This window comes from Lathyrus oleraceus, chromosome 1 (genome assembly GCF_024323335.1).
Source record: "Lathyrus oleraceus cultivar Zhongwan6 chromosome 1, CAAS_Psat_ZW6_1.0, whole genome shotgun sequence".
Classification (NCBI taxonomy): Eukaryota; Viridiplantae; Streptophyta; class Magnoliopsida; order Fabales; family Fabaceae; genus Lathyrus; species Lathyrus oleraceus.
Genome location: NC_066579.1, coordinates 288,451,260 through 288,460,422, shown reverse-complemented (window position 1 = coordinate 288,460,422; position 9,163 = coordinate 288,451,260). Strand labels below are relative to the sequence as shown.

Sequence of the window (9,163 nt, the reverse complement as noted above, 5' to 3'; positions counted from 1 at the left end):
TCCTGCCAACAACTTCGAACTAAAACCATATTTACTGCAATTAGTGCAACAGAACCAATTAGCGGGTCTCGCTACTGAGAATCCAAATCAACATTTAAAAATCTTTATCCAACTGGCCGACACCTTTAAATCCAACGGTGCTTCACCTGATGCGATTCGTTTAAGGTTATTTCCTTTCTCCCTCAAGGATAGAGCACGTTCATGGTTAGATTCCCTTCCAGCTAATTCAATAACTACCTGGGAAGACCTTATGAGAGTATTCCTTGCTAGATATTTCCCCCCAGTAAGACTGCTTTTCTTCGAAAACAAATAACTAAACTTACTCAAAACCAAGGAGAATCACTTTTTGAAGCTTGGGAGAGATATAAAGAGCTGTTAAGAGTTTGTCCACACCATGGCCTAGAACAATGGTTGATCGTTCATACCTTCTACAATGGACTCCATTATAACACAAAGATGAGCATCGACGTTGTCGTTGGTGGCTGTCATACGGTGAACTGACTTTTGTGTGTTTTTGCTTTGGAAAGCAAATGTCGCGGATAGCAAGAGTCGTCACCGACTTTTCTTTTATCCAATAAGGAAAGGCGGAAAAGAACAGGAAATACCTTGATTAGATTTTGGGTTCGGGAGGTATATTATACAAAGGGAAGGTGTTAGCACCCTTTGTATCCATGGTTATCCATGGGCTCTTAATTGCTTGATCACTTATGTTTTTCTTGTCTGAAAAAAAAGTGTTTGAGAACTGTTTAGAAAATGTTTTGGAAAGAGAGTTTAACTTTGTAATGATTCTTGTACGAATGTATACAAAGTATTTATCTCGTTTAATTTTGAAAGCTGTTTAGAAAAATATAACTTGGCAATGATTCTAGTACGAATGTATACCAAGTGGTGATTTTCTAATGGATGTTTCGCAAAGTGTGAGGTGTGAAAAGTATTTTAAATTGTGAGTCAGCATTTAAGAGTTATACCTACCCAAGGTCTTTATTGGTATTTCCTGTCCTTAGGAGGGTAAAACTGTCCTTACTATTGAGAAGTAAGTAGTCTTATCCTTTGGATGTAAAGGGACATCGTAGGGTCATCGATTGGTCATTGAAGGCAACATTTGTAAGGATATTTTAGCATTCGAAGGGACGATCATCATTTAACCGTAGGCTACAACGACGGGTCATCGAGGGACAAAATCATATATTCGCAGGAAACATCCGAGGGACTATGATTTATCTTATAGGGACATGATGATTTAATCGAAGGGTCTTTGCTAGGTGTATCCCCACATTCGCGGGACATGACCGTAATACCGTAAGGCAACAAAGAGAGGGCCAAGATCATATATTCAAAGGCAATGTTTGTAGTCGGTTAGGTAATTAGGAGGAATCTTCATAAGGGTATCCCACAAATAAAGTGGAATACCTAGCAAGCTACCTTCTTCGGGAGTATGTGAGCCCCTCACAAAATTCAGCAAAGAGGTCAGAATACCAAATGAGGTGCAATCAAGAGTTGCACCAAACAAAAGAATCGCAGCAGTAGTAATGTCAGACAATTAATACACAACTATGATAGAATATGTCAGATAAGCACATAATAGAACAAAACCAAAAAAAAAACAGCGACTGTCATGTTCGCTCCTGCCTCGCCTAGCGAAGGCTTGGCGAACGCTCGCTACATGTTCGCTTGGCGATGTGCTAGCGAACGGCTGCGGGTTTTGAGTTTAATAACAGTACGATTTCAGCAAGCTCCAAACCCTATGGCATCCCTTACAGAAATTACATGGTTAAACATTCAAGATATTGTTTTCCACATTCATACATACTTAAAACCACAGGCAAAACCTGAGATACGTTCAGAAATTCAATGCCTTATGTATTTAGTAATTTCAAATTGAAAGTATAAAAATAGTAGAGATATAGAAAACCTGTTTGCAATTGAATTGCACAGTTGAATTGGCAGATCACTCTTAGGGTTTGTACCGGATCGAGTGGGCGGAGGTAACCTTTGTGCAGATGAGTTTCCTTCAGGGTTTCCTTCAGGGTTGCTATGAATTCTCTGGGTTAGCCTCCAGGGTTTGCTGTCTGTCTCTGTTTTTTCTCTTTTCTACCTTCTGTCCCTTTTTCTGAATGAGGTCTTGGTATTTATAATAGTTTTTGTGACCTAATGGGCTCAGAATGAAGCCCAAAATTTCTGGTATTCGCAAGCTTCGCTGGGCGAGTGGTGCAGCGTAGAGTTCTCTAGGCGAAGGATTTTGCTCGCCTAGCGAGCAAGCCCGTTTAAGTCATTTTCTGGATTTGGCCACCTGTGTGCTGGGTCTTTGTTCCTTTAACATCAATGTCTTGAAAAATGAGCAGGAGTGCCTTGAAAAATGTCTTGCACGGTTAGTGGGCAAATTTTGGGGTATGACAGCTGCCCCTGTTCAATACTCTTGAACCGAGAGAGTTAGAATGGTATGTACGCCATTCGTGGTCTGGAGGTGGAAGATTATTGAACATTTAGAATGCCCCAAAAATCTGCACTTGCTGATTAAAAGTTAGTCTTGATGGAGATGGGCTTAAAGATGCCATCCAGAAAGTAAGATGATGAAAGATCAGAATGGATCGTATGCTGCTGGGGATAAAGGATCAGAGTGGATCGTGCGCTAGATCATATCTGAATTGCAGAATGAACCGTCTATTAGGCTGCATCTGGAGAGGTAAAGATCAGAATGGATCGTACGCTAGATCATATCTGAGGAGCATAATGAGTTGTCCATTAGGCGGGTGACTTCGCTGGGGATGAAAGATCATAGTGGATTGTACGCTAGATCGTATCTGAGTTGCAGAATGAGCCGTACATTAGGCTATATCTGACGAAGTAAGAATCAGAATGGATCGTACGCTAGATCGTATCTGAGTTGCAGAATGAGCCGTACGTTAGGCTGTATCTGACGAAGTAAAAATCAGAATGGATCGTACGCTAGATCATATCTGAATTGCGGAATGAGCCGTAAGTTAGGCTGTATCTGACAAAAAGTAGTCGTACGCTAGACTACACCTCGGAATGTACCGTACGCTGGGTAGTGTCTGAGGAATGAAGATCAGAATGGATCGTACGTTAGATCGTATCTGAATTGCGGAATGAGCCGTACGTTAGGCTGTATCTGACAAAAAGTAGTCGCACGCTGGACTACACCTCGGAATGTACCGTATGCTAGGTAGTATCTGAGGAAATGAACATCCAAATGGGTCGTACGCTAGACCGCATTGAAATAGTTGAAGGAGTCATATGTTGGGCTGAATCAGAATGAACCGTACGTTAGGCTATATCTGATAATATTGGTATATGCTGTATTTGCCGTAAATGTCTGGGATGGGCTTAAAGATGCCATCATTAGGAGGATATCCGAATGCTTGTTAGAATGAACATTCATATGGATTATATCTGAAAGATGTATTTGAATCTTGAATGTAATCGATATTTTGACTGTATCGGGAGGATGATTAACCTGAAAAAAGTTAGCCTCATGCCATGTTATGATGCATGAGATGTTTTATGCTCTTGAAAATAAATGTGAACATTGCATGCATGAATGAATTATGCGTCTGAAATTTTTTGCCAGGGGAAAATAAATCCCAACATTCTGGTTGGAGATATTTGTATTGATGACCCTTTCTTAGCCGGGGATACTTGATTTCCAGTCTGATGGTAGAAGTATTCAACAAAGCCTGGTCGGGGATGGAAGAGATGACCAGTCTGTCTAGTGATGCCGATTTCTTCTGGAAATAGCTGGTTTTTGCTAGGGAATAGAATTAGCAACCGGATTCATTGGAAAGCATGGTTAGACCTTATCCTCGATCCTAAAGTCTTTTAGTAATTGCTATTTCTATTTTATGCATGTATTTTTGGTAAACATCAATCATATTCAAATGCATATATCAATTCAAATTAAATCAATGGACGTTTATGCAAACAAAACGGAGCAAGTAAAATTGTATTGATTTTGAAAGAGGGCCTATAAACAGGCAATTTTAATACAAGAAGACAGAAATCCTAGTAAGAGGAAATTGTCAAGAAAGCAAAGAAAAAAAAGCTATGAGGAAAAGTCCTATTGATTTAAATTCTGCTACTGCTATTATGTCTTCAAGCATCTCATCCCTTGCTGTCGGATAGAAGTGATTGGTTTGCTCAGTCCCTTTGCCTTTGGTGAAGCTGACTGAGAACGGGACATAGTCATACGCTTTAATCCCTAATTTTTGCCTGGACCGCCTTTTCAAGTTTTCAGTCCACCAGGATACCCTTTTTTGCCCAAGCCGCCTTTTCAGGTTTTCGACTTGCCGGGTGTACATTTTCATATGTTTATCCCTACTTTTTGCCCGAACCCTTTTGGTTTGCCGGGATGCCCTTACTTTTGCCTAGATACGTCGACCTAGCGGGTCTCTTTTATGCGTAGTATTTTTTAACTATGTCTGCGTTCACGGGATGTGGGAAGTCTTCGCCATCCATTGTAGCAAGTATCATGGCTCCACCAGAGAATACCTTCTTAACTACAAATGGCCCTTCGTATGTGGGAGTCCATTTGCCTCTAGGATCACCTTGTGGTAGAATGATACGCTTTATCACCAAGTCGCCAATTTGATACACCTGTCTCTTAACTTTTTTATTAAATGTCTGGGTTATGCGCTTTTGATATATCTGTCCATGACACACAGCCGCAAGTCTCTCCATTTGCCTCTAGGATCACCTTGTGGTAGAATGATACGCTTTATCACCAAGTCGCCAATTTGATACACCTGTCTCTTAAATTTTTTATTAAATGTCTAGGTCATGCGCTTATGATATATCTGTCCATGACACACATCCGCAAGTCTCTTTTCATCAATCAAATTTATCTGATCGAGTCGAGTATGAATCCATTCATCTTCCTCTAAGCCTGCATCTTTCATAATTCTCAGAGAGGGAATCTGAACTTCCACTAGTAAAACGGCTTCCATTCCGTAGACTAAAGAGAAAGGAGTTGCCCCCGTCGAAGTGCGTACTGAAGTGCGATAACCATGGAGAGCAAATGGTAACATCTCGTGCCAGTCTTTGTATGTTACTATCATCTTTTGTATGATCTTCTTAATATTCTTATTAGCAGCTTCTACGGCGCCATTCATCTTTGGCCGGTATGGAGAAGAGTTGTGGTGTTTTATTTTGAACTGCGTGCAGAGTTCGGTAATCATCTTGTTGTTCAAATTGGTGCCATTGTCTGTGATAACTCTTTCAGGGATGCCATATCGACAAATAAGGCTATTCTTGATGAACTGTGCCACCACATTCTTGGTGACAGAAGCAAATGAGGCTGCCTCTACCCACTTCGTAAAGTAATCAATAGCAACAAGAATGAAACGATGTCCATTAGAAGTAGTAGGTTTAATCTCTCCAATCACATCAATGCCCCACATTGCAAAGGGCCAAGGTGCTGTCAACACGTTCAATGGAGCAGGAGGTATATGTACTTTGTCCACATAGATCTGGCACTTGTGACAAGTTCTGGAGTGATGGTGGCAATCAGCTTCCATGGTAGACCAATAATACCCCAATCTCAGAATCTTCTTGGCCATCGTATGTCCACTAGAATGAGTCCCAAAAATACCGCCATGCATGTCTTCCATAATCTTTTCTGCTTCCTTTTTATCCACACAGCGAAGCAAAGTCGAATCATGATTACGTTTGTACAATATTCCATTACTCAAAAAGAATTTAGCGGAGAACTTCCTCAGGAACTTTCTGTCATTGATGGATGACCCTTCAGGGTATTCCTGAGTTTCTAAATATCTTTTTACTTCGTGGAACCAGGGTTTCTCTTCTACTTCATCAGCATTGAGTTCATAACAATATGCTGATTCATCTAACCGTTCAATGGTGATCATGGGAGCTTCATCATCCCATCTGACTCTGAACATAGATGACATGGTAGCCAATGCGTCTGCCAGTTGATTCTCTTCTCGTGGAATATGTTCGAATGTAATCTCCTCAAAGTATGGGATTAACGTCAACACCCGCTCTCGATAAGGGATGAGATTCGGATGTTTAGTGTCCCATTCTCCTTTGATCTGACTGATTACTAAGGCTGAGTCTCCGTGCACACTCAAAAACTTGATTCTCAGGTCTATAGCAGCTCTGAGGCCCAAAATACATGCTTCATACTCGGCCATATTATTGGTGCAATCAAAACATAGTCTAGCAGTGAAAGACGTATGGCAACCCCTGGGAGAAATAATTACGACACCAACACCGTTGCCCAATGCATTAGAAGATCCGTCAAAAACCATAGTCCATCGGGATCCTAATTCGGGTCCTTCATCTAGTCTAGGTTCTTCATAATCAGTAACAAGCATGACATCCTCATTCGGGAACTCAAAATTCATAGATTGGTAATCATCAACTGCTTGATGAGCCAAATGATCAGCTAACACGCTTCCTTTGATTGCTTTCTGAGTAGTATATTGGATATCGTACTCTGTTAAAATCATCTGCCATCTTGCTATTCTTCCGGAGAGGGCAGGTTTCTCAAATATATATTTGATAGGATCCATCTTAGAAATCAATAAAGTGGTATGATTCAACATATACTGTCTTAGTCGGCGAGCAGCCCAAGCCAAAGCACATCAAGTTTTCTCGAGCAATGAGTATCTTGTTTCACAGTCGGTAAACTTTTTGCTAAGGTAGTATATGGCATGCTCTTTTCAACCAGACTCGTCATGTTGCCCCAACACACACCCCATTGAACTTTCTAACACGGTCAAATACATGATTAGAGGTCTTCCTTCAACTGGTGGCATCAGAGTGGGAGGTTCTTGGAGATACTTCTTGATTTTGTCAAAAGCTTCTTGACATTCATCATTCCATATCATCTCTTGAGTTTTCCTCAGTAATTTGAAAATGGGTTTGCAGGTAGCAGTCAAATGGGAGATAAATCGGGCAATGTAATTCAAGCGTCCCAAGAAACCTCTGACTTCTTTATCTGTACGGGGAACTGGCATTTCTCGAATAGCTCTCACCTTAGCCGGGTCAACTTCAATTCCTTTACCACTGACAATAAAGCCCAAGAGTTTACCGGATCTTACTCCAAAGGTGCATTTGTTCGGGTTCAATCTCAACTTGTATTTCTTCAATCTCTCAAACAGTTTGTATAAATGATCGAGGTGTTCTTCTTCAGTATGAGATCTGGCTATCATGTCATCCACATATACTTCTATTTCATGATGGATCATATCATGGAACAAAACCACCATAGCACGCTGGTATGTTGCCCCTGCATTCTTTAAACCGAATGGCATTACTTTGTAACAGAAAATGCCCCATTACGTCACAAACGTAGTTTTCTCCATGTCTTCAGGTGCCATCTTAATCTGGTTATAACCTGAGAATCCATCCATGAATGAGAATACCTTATGTTGAGCGGTGTTATCTACCAGAACATCAATGTGCGGAAGTGGAAAGTCATCTTTGGGACTCGCTTTATTCAAATCTCTGTAATCTACACACATTCGCACCTTACCATCCTTCTTTGGCACTGGCACCACATTAGCAACCCATTGAGGATAAGAAGTAACAACCAGAAAACCCGCGCCAAACTGTTTCATAACCTCGACTTTGATTTTCTCAGACATTTCAGGACGCATGCGACGAACCTTTTGCTTAACAGGATGGCTGTAGCGGTGTATTCGTCGCCATATGATTTATCAATTAAACCATAAGCAAAGCAATACAATGAAGTTTCGAGTCGCCACCGCACTTTTATTTATCCAAAGGATTGGCTAAAAAGCGAACAAAAGCCTAAGAAGTTTTACACGTAGAAAACTAATAAAAGATCAGAGATTCCGGGTAAGGGGTAAGTTACGCAATGGGAAGGTGTTAGGCACCCACTACGTCCTAGGTACTCCTAGGGAGCCCTTTTCACACTTGTTGTAAAAAAATTGTTATTTGTTAAGACATATGCATTGTGCAAACAGGAGTGAGATGATGAGGAAAGAATGTACAAGTTTTATTGGGTTTGAGCGGATGAACCCGCTGCCTACGTACCTTCCATCAAAGGTAAGGATCAAAACGCCGTAGTTCGGCTAAAAGATTTCCAAAAGTGAGTTGGATTCAATTTTAAACAATAGCACTGAGGCTTTTCATTATCAATGGGAGAACACTCGACCAAAACCAACATCCACCATGCGAGGATAGCTTCGACGTACGAGAGGGGTTAACCCTATTTTCAATACGGAAGTCTTACTGTCGACTCACTAAAGATAAGGTGAGGTTTACATCAACCACAATGATAATTGAAACCTACGGCTAATGCATGAAAAGATTAATGGACATGGCCAAAACAAGTAAATGAGTGAAGTTAATTGATTGTGATTATGAAAGTGAAGTCAAAGTATGATTAAGATTAATTCAAAAGAAGTATTATGAAATGGAGTTTGTGAAAAGAGTCAAGGACTTGAGTCCAGGTTTTTAGTTTGAAAAAACATGAAGATGTTTGCACAATGTCTAAGTCAAGTTTAAGATCAAAGTGTGAAAAGGTTCTAGGACACAATGAGGATGAATGAGTGAGGATGGAAAGTAAAGCTTCTCAGGAGGTTCACTTCTTGAGATCATATGAGAAATGATTCAAGGGTGTCCTTTGGAATGGAAAGTAAGTAATGATGAAATAAACAAACAAATGATACCGGATGCCACTCAATGGTCTTGCTCCAGTCTCACAAACAAAAGCGGATATCGGATACCAATAGCTGGATTTACACTAATCTCCTAAAACAGAACTGGATATCAGAGGCCACTCAATGGTCTTACACTAATCTCCTCAAAAAGAAAACAATGAAGAAATATGGAAGTCAACTGCCAGCTTGTGGGACTTAGGTTAACCCCACACATGATCATAGGAAAGCAAATGCCAACTTGTGGGACTTATAATTGCATCCTCTCATAAACAGATAAAATAAAACAGTGGATGTCAGATGCCAACTTGTGGGACTTACTCTAACACACAGTATGATCCTAGGAAAGCAACTGCCAACTTGTGGGACTTACAATTGTATCCTCACATATAAACTATACAACAAGCAAAGGTAAGATGAGTGGCCAATGTGATGGACTTATACTCACTTCCATATCATAGGAACAAATGCCAACTCGTGGGACTTACAATTGTCCTCAA

General features: G+C 40.6%; 1 non-coding gene across 1 annotated transcript; it reads right to left on the bottom strand.

Annotated features, from left to right (window-relative positions):
* Nucleotides 1-294: 294 nt before the first annotated feature.
* LOC127116687 (small nucleolar RNA R71) lies at nucleotides 295-401 on the bottom strand. The gene has a single exon (XR_007801488.1). It is a non-coding gene; the product is annotated as a small nucleolar RNA R71 (small nucleolar RNA).
* Nucleotides 402-9,163: the final 8,762 nt, after the last annotated feature.